The sequence below is a fragment of the Camelus dromedarius genome, chromosome 18 (genome assembly GCF_036321535.1).
Source record: "Camelus dromedarius isolate mCamDro1 chromosome 18, mCamDro1.pat, whole genome shotgun sequence".
In the NCBI taxonomy this organism is placed as follows: domain Eukaryota; kingdom Metazoa; phylum Chordata; class Mammalia; order Artiodactyla; family Camelidae; genus Camelus; species Camelus dromedarius.
In genome coordinates, this window is record NC_087453.1 from 40,445,120 (window position 1) to 40,467,521 (window position 22,402).

The window sequence follows — 22,402 nt, forward strand, 5'->3', positions numbered from 1 at the left end:
CTCATTTTTGAAGTTATCCTGCCAGATATAGCATCCTTGGTTGACAGTTCTTTTTAGCATTTTAAAAATGTCATTTCACTCCCTTGTGGTCTCCATGATTTTTGATGAGAAATCAGCTGTTAATCTTATTGAAGATCCTTTGTATGAATGATGAGTTGCTTCCAGATTCTCTCTTGCTGCTTTCCAGATTCTCTCTTTGCCCTTGGTTTTTGACAATTTGATTATAATGTATCTGTGTGTGGATTTCTTTGCATTTATACTCTTAGCGTTTGCTGAACTTCTTGAATGTGTGGATTTGCGTATTTTACCAAACTTGGTAAATTTTTGGCTATTATTTAAAAACATTCTTTCTGTCTCTTTCTTTCTTTATTCTCCACCTGAGGTTGCCATTATATGTATATTGGTAGGCTTGGTTGTGTACCAAAATTCTCTTAGGCTCTGTTAATTTATCTTCATATTCATTGATTCTTTCTTCTTCTTGCTCAAATCTACAATTAAAATCCTCATTTTAGTTTTTTTCATTTTAATTATTGTACTTCTTATTTTCAGAAAATCTGTTTGCTTTCTTTTTATGATTTGTATCTATCGATATTCTCTATTTGTTTATGTATCATACTCCTGGTTTCCTTTAGCCCTTTGATTTATTAAGACAGTTGACTTAAAGTCTTTATCTAATAAGTCCAATGGCTGTGCTTCCTCAGGGACAGTTTCTGTTAATTTTTTCTGTTAATGGACTGTAGTTCCTTATTTTTTCCATGCTTTATTTTTTTTTTTAGTTGAAAAGTGGACATTTTTAATATAATGGGGTAACTTTGGAAATTAGATTCTTCCTCCACTTCACTTTTATTGTTTGCTGTATACTGTAGCTATTTGTTTAGTGAAGTTTGGATCTAATCTTGTAAAGTATATATTCTTTGTCACGTGTGGTCTCTGAGAACACCATTCCTTTAGCTTATGACTACCTAGTGTCTTGACAGAGGTTAACCTGAATGCCAGATGACAAAATAAGGGGAAAAAATTAGATAATGAACAAGAAAAAAAAAATGAAGGAAAAGAAGAAACAGAAAGAAAAAAAGGAAGAAAAAAATGGGAAAATACATCCCCAGACCTCTTGTAGTTTTTGTAGACTGGCTGTTGCTGGGGTACTCCTTCAACACTTTGCCAGACCATTTTCATTTCTTCATTACCTTTAACTTCTTACTTGCACTTACCCTACAATCCTGCCAGAGATGAAAGCATAAGGTCTTATTAGGTCTTTTCAGGGCATGTGCATGGCTTTTTAAATTCCCGGTGTGCATGAATGCTATACATGCCATATTGTCCAAAAAAAAAAAAAATCCTCTTTTCAACTTTTTCTCCCTGGCTTTGGTTGCTGCATTGTATGCCTCACTGTAATCTTTTTCTCAGGAAATTGTGGGGGTTTTGTCTACCTTACAACATTTTCAAAGAATTCTTACCACTTTTCTGAACAAGTTCCCAGTTAGGCAAAACGAAGTCAGGTGTCATGCATTGTTCCCCCAGGTATCCCTGGAAAGGTTAGAAGAGACACAAGTCTCTTTGAGTGTCTTCTCTGCTTCCTCTGGAACATAGGACCAGGGTGGCACTCTATGTGAGCTAGCTGCAGTCTTTAAGACTAGGGAGGGAGTTGGGACAAGGAAAAATAAAAACATCACAAATATTTCCTGCCATTTAAAGTTTTTTTTTTTTGTTTTGATTAAGCATTCACTTGGTTGCTGTAAACCTCAAACTGTTTCCCAGAGTCTGACACAGTTGATTCTGACAGTTGTACTTGATTTCTTGATAGTTCTAGGGGGCATAGTCACTTGGAGCTGCCTATTCTGTCTTCCATGTTCACTGACATGACCAGTGGCTTACTTTGGGGGCCTTAGTTGTCACATGATACAATATGTGCTGTCCGTTGAATACAATGAATGACATATACATATATGGTCCTATTTCCTGTTTACTTTTTTTCTCCTAATTTAATTATCTACATGTATTTGTTTTAGAGTATAGAAACTCTAGATTTCCCTTGTACTTTACTACATCTACTACCCTCATTTAAAAAGTATTTGAAATATAACTGATAAATACTTGTTGTAGAAATATACTCCACTTTCCCCCTACACAGCTTCTGATTAAATAAAGTAAAAAATGATTTCAGAAATAATCTTTATACAACTTAAAAAAAATTATAGCTGCTGAAAATAATTTTGAATTGTTGGCAAAGGCAAGATTTTTAAACAGAAAAATATGAAATCTTTTGTAGTTGAACAATTGATTTATTGGTTATTTCAATGAGAAATAATTACATAGAACCATCAAGACTTTATTATTAGAGATACATGGATATTAACTTTTCTCAGCCATTTTGAAATTGTCATTTTAAACTTAATTATTAGAATCCTATTCAGTACTTTACAAACTAATGTGGTTAAGAATAATTTGGGGAAATGATTAATGTATGAGTTGTAATTGAATTCCCATGTTATGTAGTCTCTTTTAATTATGAGAAAGCAAAGTTAATTGGAGGAAAAAAAACATACTCACATTAAGGAATATAAAGAACACTTACATTAAATAAGCAAAATAGTACCTTTTGATGAAACTTTAGCCTGGGTCATCCAAGTAGTGAGACTGAAAGGACTTTAAGGGCAAAGTTTAATTTTATTGGACTTGGAAAGACAGTGAATTCTTGAGATAAAAATTTTCCTTTACCTGAAATTCCTTTTTTTTTTTTAAAGAGAGGACAAAATGTACTTAGACTCTTTGTGTCTGAGTGAGAAGGAGTGAAGCCCAGAGGCCATCTAAAGGATTCCTTTAAGAAACTCTTACAAGGAGTTTTTTGAACCACTTTTATTAACTGGTCAGAACTTAGATTTAATTAAATTTGCAAGGCTGGGGATGGGGACAGGACAATAGCCTGTTTTAGGGAGAGAGTGCCAGCTTTAACTCTAACTTTGAATTTCCTGGCCCCAATCCATTGGTGTCACTACTTCAGTGTTATTTAAATGCAGGATTTTCAATTTAATTTCCTTTCAAGGGAGACATAAAAACCACGGTTTCTTTTTTTCCAAAAAACTGCCAAAGAGTCTTTCTGTGCTTTATTAGGTAAACAACTTCATTTTAACTAGAGAAATGCAGTCTATGTAGTAGTATGCTAAAACATTGTAGTGTAAATATGCAGATAAAGATCCTAAAAATTAAATAATTATCAGATTGTTAATAGTGCTGAATTCATTTATATACATTTTGAACTCTGGGGGAATTGTTAATTATAAAGATTTGCTTAAGAAACTGAAATTTAAATATAAAAATATTGAATTATTTCTTATAAGAAATGTTCTCCTTTCATGCCTTGTGTTAATTACAACTTCTGCTCTCATATTTTGTGGGGATTTTTGAGCAATTTATATTGAACTTCTTTATATTGAATATAGAATATTTTTAGGCTAATCCAGCTTTGGAAAGGTTTAAAAATAATAACTTTGATCATATTTCATCTGCATCTGTCTGAATACCTGCCTTTTTATTCTTAGTAATAGAGTAAGAAACAATGTTGGCTCTTTTTTAATTATTGACTTCATTTTACATATTTGACTAGTGAGCAGTTACTATATTGAGATTATCAGAAATCAAATAAAATAATTAGTTAACCAAATAAATAGACTTTTAGAATATACATAGTATATTTGTGGTTATTATATATTTTCAAGAGGCCTTGTCAGACTTCATTCCACTTTAAGCCTTTTGCACATTGGTCCTGTCTTCCATAGTCACTCTTCCTTCCTTTCTTCATCTAGTTAAATCCTACCCATTCTTCAGATTTTAGCTCATCCCTTGGAATGCCTTCCCTGATCTCCCTGACCACATTGGCCCCCCTGAACTCCTCTGTATTCTATTTACACATTTCTCTTCTCTGTGACCTTTGTAATAGTAGGCAGTTTGACTTCTATGTGATTATCTGTCCAACTCTTCCATCAATCTGCGAGCTACACGAGGGCAGGGACCTTTTTTGGCTTTTCTCACCACTGTAATCTTTGAGCCCCGCAAAGGGCCTGGAAGAGAGGCAGATTCTAATGAACTCTCACCATTGAATAGTGTTGATCCCTGTGCTCTGAAACACCACTACCTGCTGTCCTATTTTATCCTGACCTATGAAGTTGAAACAATTCCACTAAAAAATAAAGTTTCTTATATGTATGCAAAATAAGCCCACTATCTATGATAAATCAAGTTGCCTGTTTACTTATCATCCTTTCACTCATTTATTTATTCAACAATGTTTAGTGAAGGCTTGCTTTATTGGCTACTCTTTTGGTTTGCTATTGCTGTATAACAAACTGTCCCCAAACTTAGTAGCTTGAAGTCCCAGCCCTTTTATTATTTCTCAGATATTCTGTGAGTCAGGGATTTAGCCATTATATCAGTGATGAACTGTCTCTGTTCCCCAAGGTGCCCACTGGAGCTGGAGCCTCTAAGTTGACTTCTTCACCTGAACATCTGACTGCTCAGCAAGGGTGTCTTCAACCGCTCGACTGAGGTCGTGTGACTGCAGCTTGTTTCTTCTTCTGGATTTTTTATTCTCCCTGATGCAGTTTCAGGACCTCTTTCTCCATGTAACTTTTCCACATGGCCTCTCCACTTAGCCTCTCTATGTGGTCGTTCAAGCAGGGTAATCTGATTTCTGACATGCACTCTTAAGGGGGCAGAAGTGGAATCCCCAAGCCATGTTTTTTGTGAGTCCCAAACTAGTCCAGTTCAAGAGGAAGGCACAAAACAAGAGGATGAACGCAAGGAGAAGTGGTTATCTGGGGGTGACCTAAGTAATAGTTTACCATAGCTTTTATGATAGAAGAGAAATAAGATTTGCTGTCAGCTAACTCATAGTCTACTGGGGAGAGATGATTAAGGGAATGAATAGCTATGGAAGCCATCTTTCATAGTTACTAAGAATGTAGTCTTTGTGCAGATTTGAGTTTGGCTTTTGCCTCATCACTTAGTGAGTATTAGGTTACTTAGATAGGCTAGTTAGTGATCTCTCTGAGCCTCAGTTTCTAACTTGTTCAATTACTTATGCAATTCTAAAAGACTGTGTGGAAAGGAACACGCTGTAAGTAATAGAGAATACGTATTCTTTTTTGAATGCAGGGACTTTCATAAGTACAGGCTGCTAGGGAAATCTCACATAGTTTTGTTCTTTAACGGCAGGATATTAATTTTAAAATATAATAATAAAAGTATGATTAAATTTTTCTCTGCACTTGGAAACTTAAAAACTATAAAATGCTTTTATTATCTTCATTAATGAGGAAATAAAAATGGAAATCATAAACTATTTAGAATAAGCAAAATATGATTACATATCTAAACCTATGAATATAGCCAAAGCAGTAAGCAGAGGAAAATATATAATCTCAAATGCATATATTACAAAGCAAGAGTGAAAGAAATGAACCAGGGAATAGAATGACAGAAGCATAAAGAAAGTAGGAGTAAGGAACTAGATAAAAGTTAAAAAAGAAACAGTCAAACTAAGCAGCTGATAGAAAAACTGAGAAGACAACACACTTTGGGAAATCTGATTTGAAAAAGAAAAACATGAATTAAGGATGAGAAGCCAAACATGAATACAGTTTCAGAGATTAAGAAAATAAGAAGAGAATGTTATACCATGCCTTTAAGACTCTGATTGAAATGTATTATTTTCTAAGAAAAGATAAATTACAAAATGTGGTTCAAGAGGTTTAGAAACCTAAGTAGTTCCATAACCACACAAGAAACTGAAGAAGTAGTTGTTCACGTCCCCTTTTATCTGTCCTAATCCCCCCGGGTGGATTTATACTGATTATTCAAGACGGTGGAAGAGAAAACAAGTTTGTAGTTCTCAAATTCTAGAAACTGAAACTCAGTAAATCCCTTTTATTTATAAATCAGGGCCACTCTCTACATGGTTTTATTCTTATCCCAATTTCCTCCCCTGAACTTCCCTCTAATAACTATATATTTCATTTGCCTGAGTCTTTTTGCCTTGGTTTAATACTTTAGGAATTGAAATGGGACCATCAGGAGTGTGCTGTGTAACTGGGTCTCAGTGGAGTCCTCTAAGTCAGGAAGTGGGATTCCAATCAGACTCGTAGCTCGCCTCACATTCAAGATTCCAATAGTACTAAGACTCCACGTCTTTCCTAGTTTTTCTATCTTCCCAGTGTCTCTTCTTCATTCACTGGATTGATATGTTTTGTTTCTGCTAATAATATAATTCAATTCAAAAGATACCAGCTTTTCAAAGTTAGTGAAAGCTGAAATGAAACCAAAGATAGCACACAGATAAGTGAAAACTGTTAGCCTGTCTTAATTCAGAACATTAATGCAGATATCCTAAATAAAATATTAGCAAATTGTATCCAGTAGTGAGTGTAAAATAACACCACCACATGATTAAGTATGATTTTTATATGCATGTTATGTAAATGTCCATATAAAACCATTTGGGCCTCGTGTCTTTTTAGTGGAAGATTTTTAGCCATTCTTGGTTAAAACTGATCAGATTTTAAAACGTTAATACATTAGAGAAGCGAAATATATTAAATCGTTTCTTTGCTTTTCCAATTCAGTCTCTCCCAACATTACTCACAGTTCCCAACCTTCCTGTCTCTCCTGCCTCTTTATTTCTCATTTACGGTAGATTTCCAGCCTTCTGATAATATATTCCTGTTTCTGGAGGGTTCTGTGAGGTATTTCTCCCCATGGCTATCAAGTTACACTTGAAAAGTTTTGAAGCTAGGATTTATTTTCTTCTAGTCCATAGCCAGGCAGAAAAAAAGATACTGTAATCAAAAGATTTCATTGGTTCTGTTTGCTCTGTATTCTTTACTGGTCATGCCTGATTCTACCATGGCATTATAACTCTGTGTTCCAGTGTGGTTTGTTTAGAAGGATTCTCTTCCCTGGGGCATACTGTCAAAATTCATTTATAGTGACTCACACTTGCATTTTCTTTTTTCATCTTCAAATCTTTTTCCATTCCAAAGGCTCCTTCAGACCTCTGAAAGACTCCCAAAGTCTCTAAGGGACACGTGGGAGAAAAACCACTGGCATACGGTTTGGGACAGGTATGTAGCAGAAGGAGACAGAGCAGCAAGTGGTGTCACCTCTGTCAGCAGTCCTGCTTTCTGAGACTCTGCAAACTTCCAAGTGGAAAACACAAAAGAAATGTTTAGTGTCTTTTCTTTTCCACGTGGTTCTGTACCTGGTAAAATTTGGTATGTGTGTGTGTATAATTTCTTTTCTGTTTATAAATATCAGCTGAAATACATTTGAATTATGATACCTTCTTCCAGGTCCTTTAGGGCAAAACACATTTTATTTTTTATATTTTATATTATATTTACAAAATTTGTATTTATAGTTTGTATTTTATTGACAAAAATGATGGCAAATGTGAATTGTCTGTAGTATTTGTTTAAGATATGTGTTTTAAAATTGAGTTGGTTGGGAAACCATTTGAATCTGCTTTGCTTTTGTGGAAAATACCCTTGTTTACTGTTTTTCTGCAGAGCCCCACCCTCACTTTGTATACACTAAATAATTTGCTTTATACATTTTATATATATACACACACACACATACACACATTAAATAATTTGATTTATATATTACATATATATGTACACTAATTTGCTTCCAATGATTAGCATAGAAATAATCAGGGCTTCAGGATAAATATCCATAAATCAATACCTCAGAACATGCCTTTTTGTAGAAAAGGTTAATCTAGCCCATTATTGGCATAATTAGAAAATCTTGAAAACAGAGGTTCACAGTTTGTATGTGAAATGCTGCTTTATTTATGCAGCGAGAGCACACCTAAATACAGGTGGAGGAGCTTCCATTAGGAGTAGTAGCCCTCTTACGGGGTGTTACCCTAGCTCTGCGTTCACAGGCGGGCTCATTGTTTTTGTTTGCTGTAGGCTTTCCTCAGAGAATAATGTGATGTAAGTAAATACTGTAAATATTAAAGTAAATGACTATGAATTTGTTCACAACAATGTTCCTGTGTTTAAAAAGATGATCATTTTAAGTAATTTCCAGTTGAAGCAGGAATCTGCAGATGAAATACTTGTGATGTGTAGACAGTGGAAATGGTATATATCACATTACATCTAGAAACTGTTACAAGGGATGTTATATTATTGAATGCTCAACACTAATTTTACTTTTATTTCTGACTTCCTTAGAGCTTTTAAATTGATTTCTTTGTACTTTTTATGACTTCTAACAAAGTACTATTCTAAAAATTCTAACATCAAAAAATTTAACTAGTTTCCTTATCACAAAAGGCTTCAGCGCAATTGACCTCCTGACCTTAATTCCCAGGAAACTGACACATTACTTCTTTACCCCTTTGTGTAACTTAACAATGTGACCCAAAATACTGCAGAGCTTTAAAGTTTTCTCAGCATTGTAAGGTCAAGCTTTGGTCACCATAGTTACAGTTTAGATCTGCAGGTTAGAGGTCAAATAGATTAATGATGTCAGACACATCTTTAAATGGTTCTAACACTACTTCACCATGCGGTAAACAGCTGAGCATATTTGATATGACAAAGGCATTCTTCAGTCTTGCTAATAAGAAGATCTTTGGAGACATCTACTAGAAAGGCATTTTCTATAAAAACTTGCAATATGAGGCTGTAGAGTTGGCAATAAGAGTAGACTATTAGATATCTATTATTAGATGAAGATTAAAAAAAGAATATGCGAAATAGCTCATATTGCACTTTTCTGCATTTTTCCTATGTCTTTTCTATCTGTCATCAATCTAATTGATCTGCCATCGCTTTATAAAAATAGGTATCCTCACTTCCCTATTCATTTGTGATTAACCATGAAGGTGGGTAGAAAACACAAGCTTTCTGATTAGGAGTATATGGCTTTTCTGCGTGAATGTCCTGGGTGTCTTTTCTCCTGGTTTGGGAAGTATGCATTTGAAACAGTTATATTTATTTAGAAAAGTGTGTTTCAGAAAGCTTTCTCACTTTAGAGATCAGGTAAGTTCTCCATCTGTGCTTTATATCCACTCCCCCCCCCCCCCCCACTGGCTTCAAAGTCTCTATTTTCAGATCTTGATGTTCAATGTTCAATTTTTTTTTTTGGTCCTACAAGGAAATTGTTTCCTTCATTGTAACTCAGAATGGAAGAGGAAAAAAAAAGCTATTAAGGAAACACTACTTCTAGAAAAATTCAAATGTTGATTTTTCTTATAAATAAATGCTCTGTAAATAATAATTTTGGATCAAAAATCACAGAGATATACTTAAAAAGATGATGAACTGAGTATTAAGTGAGATGAAATTAAAATTATTATTAAAATATATTTCACTGAATAAAAAAAATCACCAGATTGTGACTTACAGATGTGAATTACACCATAAAATACTTTTTTTAAAACTTCTAAGCATGGAATTTTGCAGCCAGTAGGCAGAAATATGTTTAAGCAACAGGCTTAGGTTAAATTAAACATTAAAGGATGCCCTGTTTTAGGAGGTTTTGTTTCCCATGTGTATTTTATGCAGCTGTAAGATTTTAAGCTTGCTGGAGCATTTGCTCTTGATCACATACTATAAAGGTAGACAAAGGAGAGGGCTCTGAGGTTTGGCAGCTGGGAGGTGTTAATATGGAATTTAATAGCAAAGAAAAGGGGGGTTGGGGCTTTTCTAGGTGAAACGGAGATTGGCAGCTGGGAGGAGGACAGAAGTCTTGGTGTCTGAGAAGAGTTCAGTTGCTCGTAGTTTCAGATGACGAGCTAGCTTTCATGTGAATGAATGAATTGTCTCCTGCTTTGCTTTCAATTCAATGAAAATCGGGTTTTTTTTGTAGATATCATGGAAACCAGCTACTCAGCAAAGATGTTAACTGCTGACCTGTTTGTCAGCATTTGGGGACACTGGTTCAACAAACTGATGGAGTATTCTGTTTGGTCATTATGCCAGGAGAATGGCAAATCAATATTTAACTACCTTTCCAAGAAGTCTCACCACTGAAACACTGGTTTTATGTAAAATTGTTCATTTACATGCAAGAAAAATGATTTATTCTAAATGTACAAAATTACTGAAGTCAAATAAAATATCAAGTTGAGTTCTGACTTTCAGAATCTGAAATACTATTCTTCTATAAAAGTTGATGTGTGCTTTGCTCTTGGGTATCTTGCTCCTGCTACTCACATTTTTAAGCTGGGTAGATCAGTCTGCACTTTGTATCTTAATGTTTATTTATCAAAGATACGTGGAATTTGGGGTGCTGCATTTTATTTACTCTTCTTTCTTAAAGTAACTCATTTCTTCTTCACTTACTATGCCTTTTTATTAATTATGCTCTTGTCAGTTTTACATTTATACTCTCGCTAGTGTCCTGGCCAGAGCTGCACATGTTTTGCTATGTTAGTAGCTTAGCAGCAGTCACCCATCCTGGGTGCACATGAAGATGACCTGAGCACAATGGCCAGGCCCACCCAAGACCAGCTGAAATAGGATAGTTGAAGGGATGCACACTTTGGAGTCAAACTTTCCTGGGCTCTGGCTTTGTTACTAAATAGCTGTGTAATATTAGGCAAATTGCCTACCTCTCTTTGTCTCCTTGTGTATGAAAGGAAGTATTATTAAACAATAATAATACTCAACTTAAAGGGTTTTGTGAAAGTTTTATAAAAATATTGGCATAGCTTCTTGCCTAGTCCCTGGTACATAGGAGACTGTACTAAAGGATAATAAAAGTGAGAAGAATAAATCTGTCTCTCCAATTAGCTTGCTCTGGGACCCTGAGCCAGTCACCTAGCCACTTCAGGCCCATTTCTTTACATACAGAATGCAGATAAACACTGGCCAGTGTGAAAGAGTACTTCCAAGCATCAAATTACAGATGTGCATAAAAAGGCTTTGAAGAGTGGAGACCAATGTTGGAATAGTGTAATATTAGCTTTTATTCAGTTTGCTAAGGCTGCTTGTACCAGACTTAAGGAAAACACCATGAAAATTTGAAACTATTTGCATGGGGCATTCAATACTTCATTTATCATTTTCTCAGAAGGTTTCCTGGAATGTTCTGATGACTTGCAGACCACACCATGGCTCCTGTGTCATTGTGTACTTGGAGTGATGATACCCGTGAAGAGAGTGTTTTCATCACCTTGTCCTGTCACTGTTTGGAATTTGACTCATTGATGTCTGTCTCATAGAGTTCATGCAGACTTGGAGATTTTCATTGGCCTTTGTACATCCCTCCTTATAAGGACTACTTCTTTAGGAAAGATAAACTGCCCTGGGGCCATCCATTCCCTTCCTCCTTTCTGAGCTCATCTTCTTATTTTCACCTGAGGATCTTAGAAACCCAAGAAGAGTCAGATGTTACCCAGGTTGGATTTGGGTGGAGTTGCCCACATCTTGTCATCTTGTTTTACTCAGTTCACATTGTTTTTCCCTTCACGTGTTCTTTTATGTTTATAGATCTCTTCTTTTTGCAATGAGCATAGCTTTATTATTTTATTAACTCACTTTTCCATTGATCTGTATCACATATTAAGTGCCATATCAAATATTGCTACAGCTTAGTAATTATCTTCAAGTTTATAAACCAACAGCTCTGTGACATCCAAAATCAGGACTCTGATTGAACTTTCTTATTTTCCAGTAGTATTGAGTATCAGTCCATGAAATGCATTCACAAAGTGCAGACTGTATGACAACTGTTCCTGCAGTGAAATAACCTTGTGTGCATTTCACGTTTTCCGTAGTGTACGCGCTAATGGCTCTCACACTTAGCATATAGCAGAATGACCTCGAGGTCTTACCTTCCTATTTAGGAGCCCTGGCCTGGAGCCTGAAAATGTGCATTTCTAACAAGTTTCCAGGCCACGCTGCTGCTGCTGCTCCGGGGACTACAGCGTAGGACCCACTGATGTAGTGAGTGCTAAGTTGTACTGCACGAATCCCCCCCAGGGTAGGATACTCATTCTCAACTGCAAGGGGCGTCAGGGCTCCCAGGTCCTCTGTCCAGTGCCCTCAGTTGATGGGAGCAGCCTCACTTAAGGTGGTGCTCCTGGTGTACTTGCACCTGGTATGAAACGATAGGTCAAGTTCAGAGATGCCTCACATCAGGATAACTGAAGGGCCATCCCAGCACCAGAGCTCCTGTGGGATTGGCTAAGTTCTCTGTTGCAGTTGTATCACAGCCTAACTTTTCCCTCTGCCTAGTCTCCCTTCCTTTACTCCCAAGAGCACTCTCTGATTAGCCTTTATCGTCAAGTCTGTGTCCAGAGGCTCTGACCTGTGGTGGTAGATAATAAAATCATATTGTATTTGTTAAATACATATCTGACACTAATTAAATATCCCGACTCATTCTTGTGTAGGAGAGGAGATTTGCTGTGGTTTGTTTGGTGATTTAGTGCAATCGGGGAGTGAATCCTCCGACTTTGTTTTTCTTTTTCAAAACTGTTTTGGCCGTCTAATTCACCATCAGAAACACCAAGGAGCATAGTACTGAGCTCGCTTTTCTCTGAGTCAGAGCTTTTATTAATTCCCCCTTAACTACTTTATCTCCTTTGTCTCTGCATGTCAGTTCTTCTCTTTTTAGGCAGATTTGGTCAGTGTCTTTTTTTCTGTCCACCTGTGTTCTCGTTGCAAAGGTTGCCCCACAGTTGCCATTCTTTAACTCCGTATTTGCTCCATTTTATGTATAACAGGTGTCTTTTAAGAAGCTCTTGAAACTCCATGTCTTTCATAAATCAGGTGGTTCTGCTTCAGGGGGTTAGAAGCAGGTTGACTCTCCAAATCCAGCCTGTCTGACTCCGAATGCTCCTCCCTCCAGGCGCCTGCGCTACCACTGCTGACCGGCACTGACGCATCGTATGTCAGCCACTCAGATGCTCCCTTAGAAACATTAGCTCTTTCCTCCTCTTAGCACCGTCTGAAGAAGTTACTATTATTCTTATTGTAGAAAAGAAGGAACCAAGGCATAGACAGATTAGATAACTTACCAGGGTCTTGTAGCCAAGAAGCTGTGGAGCCACAGTTCATATCCAGGAATCTGGCTCCGGAATCTGTGCTCTTCACTTGTACAGCCTGCAAATGTTCACATCTCACGTGTTATCCGTTGGCATTTATTTTAGGCATTTTTTTTAAGTTGACCTAATTTTTAGCAGCTTTATTGAGATGTAATTCACATACTGTACAATTCATCCATTTAAGTGCTTAATTCAGTGGGTATTCATACATTACAATCTGAATTTTTTAACTTAAAATATAACAAAAAATTAGCCATTTAATTATTTTTCTAGTTATATTGAAATACAGTTACATATAACATTGTATAAATTAAATGTGTGCAGCATAATTACATAATACATGTATATATCCTGAAATGATTACCACAATAAGTTTGGTTAATATCCATCTTCTTACATAGTTACAATTTCATTTTTCTTGTGATGAGAACTTTTAAGATCTATTCTCTTAGCAACTTTCAAATATACAGTACAGTATTGTTAACTATAGTCTCTATGTGGTACATTATAGTCCCAAAAATATTTATCTTATAAATAAAAGCTTGTACCTTTTGATCACCTTCCTCCACCTCTACCCTCCACCTCTAACAGCAACCAATTTATTCTCTGTTGTGTGTTGTGATTAGTTTCTTTTTTATTTCACATATAAGCAAGAGCATAAAGTATGTCTTTCTCTGATTGACTTATTTCATTTAGTATAATGCCCTCAAGGTTGTATACCTAGGTGCAGAATTGCTGGGTTACATGTTACTTCTGTGTTTAGGAATTGCCAAATTATTTTGCATAATTTCTGCACCATTTATATTCTTACCAGCAGCGTATGAGGATTCTGATTTCTCCACATCTTTACAAACGTTTGTTGTTGTTGTTTCGTTTTTTAAAATTTTAGCCATCCTAAAAGGTGGGAAGTAGTATCTCACTAAGGTTTTGATTTGCGTTTCCCAGATGACCAGTGATGTGAACATCCTTTCATGTGCTTATAAACATTTGTGTATCTTTTCTGGAGAAATGTCTATTCAAGTCCTTTGTTCATTTTTTAGTTGGGTGGAGTTCTTTATATATTATGAACATTTTACACTTACATGACATATGATTTGCAAACTTTTTTCCATTATGTAGGTTGTCTTTTCATTCTCTTGAACTTGAACTTTGATGCACAAATATTCTTTAATTTTAATGATATTCAATTTCTCTATTTTTTCTTTTGTTACTTGTGTTTTGGGTGTCATATTTAATACTCCATTGCTAAATCTGAGGTCAGGAATATTTACCCTCTGTTTTTTTCTAAGAGTTTTATAGTTTTAGCTTACTCATATATTTAGGTTGTTGATACTTCTTTTTGTTCATGTTTATATATGATGTGAGGTGTGGATCCAATTCTTTTGCATATGGAATTCCAGTTGTCCCAGCACGCATTCCTTGAAGAGACTATTCTTTCCCTATTGAATCATCTTGACACCCTTGTCCAAAAATTAGTTAACCATAGATGTTTAACTCTGGACCATCAATTCTATTCCATTGGTCTATATCTCTCTCCTTATGCTAGTACCACACTCTTTTGATTATTGTAGCTTTGTAGCAAGTTTCACAATCAGGGAGTGGATCCTCCAACTTTTTCTTTTTCAAAACTGTTTTGGCAGTTTAAGGCCTCTTGGAATTCTATTATATTATGCTTTTGGCATTCAGCATTGATTTGTTTTGGCCTGCCTTTTCTCTTTGAGATTGTATTCATACAGTGCCTATCACAGCACCTTAAAGAGATTTACTGCACACTTGTTCATCTCCTGAATTGTAACTCTACTTGTGTAAATCTGTACTCCCTTATCTACAATTCTGTAATCCCAAGCCGAAACATGTCCTGACCAGAACCGTTTTGGAAGCAAAGACTGACCTGTACTGACTTGAGGTATTCAGTCTTTTAAAAAATCTTACCTAATGTGATTAATCATATCTTTTACAGCAGAAATATTAATATATTTGATTAGAGGGTACTATCTGAGATCTCACAAGGATGTTACTTTACATATGATAAACTATATTTCCTTTTTAAAATTGAGGAGATTCTGAATCCTGAAGCATATTTGATGCCAGGGGTTTCAAATGAATGATTGTTGACCTGCATTTTGATTTTTGAGATATTTAAAGAAAAAAATTTCTAAATGAAAGTGTGATAAGTCCTCTGTTGGAGTAGTTCTTATAAAATGAAGTGTTTATTATGATTTTTTTCATTATTTAATATAATGCTTTTAATTGTTATTAAAAAATAGTTGAAAGGGTTTCTGGAACCAATTCCAATGTGTAGGAAGGGGGCTTTCCCACACATACAACCGCTCAGTTCTCAGACACCAGCGGGGCATCTGATAATTCAACTCACTTCAACTCAGTTTTGACACTCTACCATGAGATTGCATGAGAGTCCACAGGCTAAGGATTTGTCTACAGGATTGCCCTCCCTCTCCCCCTACTTCAGATGACAATCACAAGCCCAGGTTGTTATCTGTGCTGCCCAACTAGCTCAAAACTGGAGGTTCCCGCAACCTCCTCCTTGGACTTCAGACACCATTCACAAGCTGGGGTTGTAACCTGTACTTCCACTGACTGGCTATAAATCAGGGGATCCAGGACCTCCTCCTTGGGTTCAGTTAATACTCAAGAGTGGCTCACAGAACTCAGAGAAACATTTTATTGACTAGATTACTAGTTTATTATAAAAGAATAGAACTCAGAAACAGCCAGATGGAAGAGATGCATGGGGCATGGTCTGGGGAAAGGGTGTAGAGCTTCCATGCCCTCTCCAGGTGTGGACTCTCCTCAATCTCCATGTGTTCGCCAACCTGGTCACTCTCCGAACCCCGTCCTTTTGAGTCTTCATGGAGGCTTCATTACACTGGCACGTGGGATTAATCACTAGCCTTGGCAATTGGTTCCCTAGCCCCTGGCCCCTCCTTGGAGGTCAGGGGTGGGACTGAGTGACTAAAAGTTCTAACCTGATAACCACCTGTTGGTTTCAGGCAACCAGGCCCCATCCTTAGGTGCTTTCCAAAGTCATCTCATTAACATGACAAAGACACCTTTATTATTCTTTATACTTAGGCACTTCCAAGGGTTTGGGGAGCTCTGTACCAGAAATGGGGATGAAGAACCAAATATATGTTTCTTACAATAAATCACGATATCACAATAGTCGTTGGCAGAAAAACCTTTGTGTAATGAAGCCAAGTACATTGGGCAGAATTTTTCAACTAATTTATTTATCATTTTTGGTAAAGCAATGTACATTATAAGAAGGAAGGTAGTAATAGTGAGGAATAGCAGTGTAGATGGTATTTCCTATATAAATGTCACATGAGTAATGGGTGTGCTTCTCTGTTTCTCTAAAAACAGAATCTGTGTCTCTAAAACCCCATGCTAAGAGGGTCTACCATAAAAAGAAAAAAAAAGCCCATCTTCAACTCTCCTACTGCCATTGCTATGATAGCACTTACTGCCTATATTGGTATCAAATTCAGTTATTTAATTGGAACTCGCATGGAGGGAGAAAGACAGAGAGGCACTTGTCTTAACCACAGAGTTCCATGACAGTGGTCTAACATCAGTAGTTTCTAACATCAGACGTGGGTGATGAGGGTAGTGCTTTGTTTGTCTGGGTACCACATATAACATACTGGCATTGGTCCCAAAAAGGTTAACTTGTGCAGGGGTGACCCACAAATTTGTCAAGTATTCTATATTTGTCAGGAGGTAGCTTGAGGATTTCCCAAACTTCAGTCATTCTTAACCAAAAATTCTGAAGAATTTTTGCCATAACTGATAATCCTACATTATTATCTATTTAATACTTTTTTTGGTTGCCTTGCTTTTTAAAACAACTAAATTTAAAGGAAAATTTGTATAACTATGATGAAAAAAACAGTATCTTTCAGAATAAATGCATAACTACTAAAATAAAAAAAAAAATACCTAAAGTCATCTCAGAAAACACTGGAAACAGACACATACTCTTAGGAACATTGCCCCAAGCTGAAACAGGAATTTGAAGCGTCCTTTAAGAGGATGTGTTTATCGGGAAAAATTGTGTGTGAGGGGAGAGAAACCCATGATATTTTCTCTAAATCTGGGATTAAGAATGCATTAGTGCTTTCTTAAGAACAAAGTTAAGTACCAATGAAGGGACCACCACAGAAGTCCATATATGTTTCAAACATTTCCTCATTGTAAGGAGGCAATCTATTTGCATGTTTGCTGCCTCAGACTGAAGTCTTCTAGAGCAGAGACATGTCTTGGCCCTTATTGTAACCGCATGAGCAGCACAGTGTTAAGTAAATAGTAAACTCTTCACAGAGATTTGTTTAAAATGCAAAACAAAATAACAAACAAAAGAGGTGCCTTTTGACCCTTTGTGCACACTGAATTTCTGAACAAAATGATAATTCATAATGTAGATATGTCTGGATTTGTTTTTGGACTTTTGCTTTTGGTATTAACTTGCCATAGGCACTGGAGCTCAACTTCTAGACATTGGCCATTTGTGAGAGGAGTGATAATGCTAGCCATTTATTCCAAAGGGGTAGAAAGACTTCATTTTTAAAAATCCCTAGAATGACATGAGATTAGCTATGAAAATCGGTTTTCCTGATTTATTGTCACAATGCACTTAAATACAATGATTCATCAAATACTTTTATTAGGAAATTACTGTTGGAGAAATTGTGGCGACTATTTTCTAAACACTTGAAAAATTTTGTATGTCAGCTATAGAGAGAGATCCTTCAATTAAGGTGACAGATAAAAGTGAGGCTATTATTAGAAATAAAAAACAACTTCATTAAGTTCAAGTTTTATCTATTGAAGTGGTAATCCAAAATTATGGCCTCCAGTTCCTCCTTTATTTCTTATGTGTGTGTTTAATAGAGAAATTTAATGAGATATTTTTATTAAATCTTTTACCATGGCTTTATAATTTATACTGCCAGTCTTTGAAATGTAGATATGTCTCTTATAATTTTAAATTTACTTATTAAATTTTGGTGATTTAAGTGCTTTCTTTATGTATTCATTTGCTTATGCCTCGTGGAAACCTAGTCTTGATTAAGAGAGGACTTAAAATGCCAAAATGCTTTGATAAGTAAAAAAAAAAAAAAAAGTTCATACTATTTCTCACATTGTTTAACACTGATAAACACAGTCCAATTAATACATTTAGAATTCACATTCATAAAATTCTGAGATTTTAGGTCAGACACATTTTTACAAGAGAAGAAAATCATCGAGGCAAACTAATTTTTGATTGTCAGAGAACAAAAATAACGAGTATCATTAGAAATTATTTGTCTAGAGCTTTGTTTCACTTGACTAAAATTGAAAAAAAATCAAGTGGTTTTGGAAATAACTGTGTGGAAAATCAAGGCTTTTAACATTTTAAAATTGGCACCAGCCATAATTGGCACAAAGAAAGGAAGTGAACTAAAGTTGTGTTAATATAAACACAAATGTTTTGTTTCCATCTGAAAGGAGAAAGTTTCTGATGTTCCCTGGTGTGGATATTTATTGCAGAGAAGTCTACTGCCACTCTACATTCCACTGCAATTGATTTTTAAATATGTAGCTAAACAGGAAATGTCATGAGTGATGTGACCATCTGTCAAGTGTAATGAAGTCAGACCAAGTAGATGGAATCTGCACAAAGCAAGGCAGATGCATTGGAGTACAGTCTGACAGACTCTAAACTCCGGAAGCTAGGAGTCCAGTGCATAATGTTTATTTCACATACTTTTAGTTCCTTGTGCAGTTGGGTTTATTGCAGTTCTTGTCACAACCGTGATAATTTTTGCTAAGTGAATTTAAATAACATCTCTTTCCAGTTTCAGAGTTTCCACCTGATATGCTTTAGAATACCTGAAACCTCATTTCTTTAGGAGTTCTCTTTTGAAAGCCTTAGGAGTTCTTTTCCAACCAAGAAACTTGTTTTCATAGTAATTATAAACTGGGAATGCAGGTAAGAGGAAGGAAGAAACACAAAAGGGTGTTTTGTGTAATCTCACCCCTCTGTTCTGTTCAGAGGTGTCAAAAAGAAATCAGGGATTGTTAAAAGTCACACTGAGGGATTTATAGAAGACATCAAATTGGTGACAAGTTACAATGAAAACTTTTCATTTTAAATGCTCTCAGTGAACAGTATGACATCTCATCTTAGTAATCAGAGGAGAAAAAGTTCTTTAGGCAAAGTATAGTATATTATAAAGAGATTATTTTGAGATGGAAATGTAGATAGAGCAATCATTTAAATAAAGCTTTAGGAGTAAAATGATACATCTATCACTTGGGTTATACATGTTATATACATTTTTACTGAAATGTGGATGACTATTCCTTTATCAAATTACAGTTTTATTATTTCATTGCTGTTTATGTTAACTTCCATTAACTCTGTTGTGATTCATAGTTTAAAATGGGCCACAAAAATTGCTTTCATCATTTCACAATTTTAAAATAAGTGTCAACATAGGGCTATCCTGTTCCTTTAATGGATCAGTTTAATCCTTAGTAATGTAACCCTTTAAAGTCTACATGTCAAAGATAGCATTTTTACTTGAGGAAAATAAACATAAAAGAACTTTAAAGTTTGCAGTATCTGTTTCCTTTGCTGATTTTAATGGACTCTGAAAACAATCAAGGGCAGTGGGTGGCCTCTTACTGGCAGGAGCCAATGTTTAACTGCATGTGTTTCTTTTTCCATGTTGACCTCTTACCTGGGATATATTTACCCAATTTAAAAATTATATTTGGTAAATCATCTTATTGAAATCTAAATAAGATGACATTCCTTTTCAGCAGTCAACTTAAAATGCTGCCCTTTATAAATTTCAAATGATTTAAAAACACAGACACACATATTCATGCTCAGACACACTCTGCACATACCAAAGGATTTATGAGGGCGTGTGGGTCTTGCATTAATGATTGTAATGCCTGCATGTTATTAACAGTAAAGAATACACATTATTTACTTTACTTCTATGCATATTTATTGAAATACTGCTAATACATAGCTAATACAACTTATTTTTGTTAGGCACCTAATACATGCCAGGCCCTTTACTAAATGCATTTAATTCAGGCTGTTATTTAGTTTTCGCCAGAACACTGAAGTATGTATTTTTAAATTGTTTTTATTTTAAAAAAATTTTATATATATTTTTATTGAAGTTTAGTCAGTTTACAATGTTGTGTCAATTTCTAGTGTACAGCATAATGCTTCAGTCACACACAAACATGCATATGTTCATTTTCATATTCTTTTTCATCATAAGTTACTACAAGATATTGAATACAGTTCCCTGCATAATACAGCATGAACTTGTTGTTTATCTATTCTATATATGTCAGTAAATATCTACAAATCTTTAACTCCCAATTTATCCTCTCACATCCCTTCCCCTGGTAAGAACAAGTTTCTTCTCTATGTCTGAGAATCTGTTTCTATTTTGTAAATAAGTTCATCGTTTTTGTTTGTTTTTTAGATTCAACATGTAAGTAATATCATATGGTATTTTTCTTTCTCTTTCTGACTTCCTTCACTTAGAATGATTATCTCCGGGCCCATCCATGTTGCTGCAAATGGCATTATTTTATTATTTTTTATGACAGAGTAGTACTCCATTGTATAAATATACCACAGCTTTATCCAGTCATCTGTTGAAGGACATTTAGGCTGTTTCCATGTCTTGGCTATTGTAAATAGTGCTGCTATGAACATTGGGATGCATGTATATTTTTGAATTATGGTTCCCTCTGGACATATGCCCAGGAGTGGGATTGCTGGATTATATGTCAAGTCTATTTTTAGGCTTTTGAGGAATCTCCATACTGTTTTCCATAATGGCTGCACCAAAGTACATTCCCACCAACAGTGTAAGAGGGTTCCCTTTTTTCCACACCCTCTCCAGCATTTATCATTTGTGGACTTCTGAATGACAGCCTTTCTGACTGGTGTGAGGTGATACCTCATTGTAGTTTTGATTTGCATTTCTCTGATAATTAACGACGTTGAACATTTTTTCATGTGCCTTTTGGTCATTTGTATATCTTCATTGGAGAATTGCTTGTTTAGATATTCTGCCCATTTTTGGATTGGGTTGTTTGTTTTTTTCTTATTAAGTTGTATGAGCTGTTTATGTATGCAGGAAATAAAGCCCTTGTCAGTCTCATCTTTGCAAATATTTTCTCCCGTTCTGTAGGTTGTCATTTTGTTTTGCTTATGGTTTCCTTTGCTGTTCCAAAGCTTATAAGTTTAATTAGGCCCTATTTGTTTATTTTTGCTTTTATTTCTATTGCCTGGGTAGACTGCCCTAGGAGAACATTGCTGAGATTTATGTCAGATAATGTTTTGCCTATGTTTTCTTCTAAGAGGTTTATAGTGTCTTGTCTTATGTTTAAGTCTTTAATCCATTTTGAGTTTATTTTTCTGTATGGTGTAAGGGAGTGTTTTAACTTCATTGATTTACATGCAGCTGTCCAGTTTTCCCAACACCAATTGCTGAAGAGTCTGTCTTTATTCCATCGTATGTCCTTGCCTCCTTTGTCAAAGATTAATTGACCAAAAGTTTGTGGATTTATTTCTAGGCTCTCTGTTCTGTTACATTGATTCATATGTCTGTTTTTGTACCAATACCATGCTGTTTTGATTACTGTAGCTCTGTGGTATTGTCTGAAGCCTGCGAGAGTTATTCCTACAGCTTTGTTTGTTTGTTTGCTTTATTTCTTCAGTATTGCTTTGGGAATTCTCGGTCTTCGTAATTCCATATAAATTTTAGTATGATTTGTTCTAGTTCTTTGAAAAATGTTCTGGGTAATTTGATAGGGATTGCATTAATTCTATAGATTGCTTTGGGTAGTGTGGCAATTTTAAGAATATTAATTCTTCCAATCCAAGAACATGGAATATCTTTGCATTTCTTTAAGTCATCTTTAATTTCCTTAGTCAATGTTTTGTAGTTCTCCATGTATAAGTCTTTCACTTCCTTGGTCAGATTTATTCCTAAGTATTTCTCTGTTTTCAATGCTCTTCTAATTGGGTGACTTCTGTTATCCTGTCTTCTGAGTCACTGATTCATTCCTCTGCATTGTCTAGTCTGCTTTTGACTGCCTTAGCTCTTATTTCAGCCATTGCATTTTCTGTTTTTAATTGGCTCTTCTTTATAGTTTCAATTTCTTTTTTAAAGTATTCTCTGTCTTTATGAATAGTCTGTTTTAGTTCTTGCAGTGCCTTGATCACTCCCTTTTTGAAGTCATGATGTGTTAGACTATCAAGGTCTGTTTCCTTGATCATTCATGGGA

At 35.5% G+C, this 22,402-nt stretch overlaps 1 protein-coding gene across 2 annotated transcripts in view; it reads left to right on the plus strand.

The window, feature by feature from the left end:
- MACROD2 (mono-ADP ribosylhydrolase 2) overlaps positions 1-22,402 on the plus strand; it is a 1,873,695-nt gene that overhangs the window by 335,470 nt on the left and 1,515,823 nt on the right. The gene's annotated exons all lie outside the window — the stretch shown is intronic.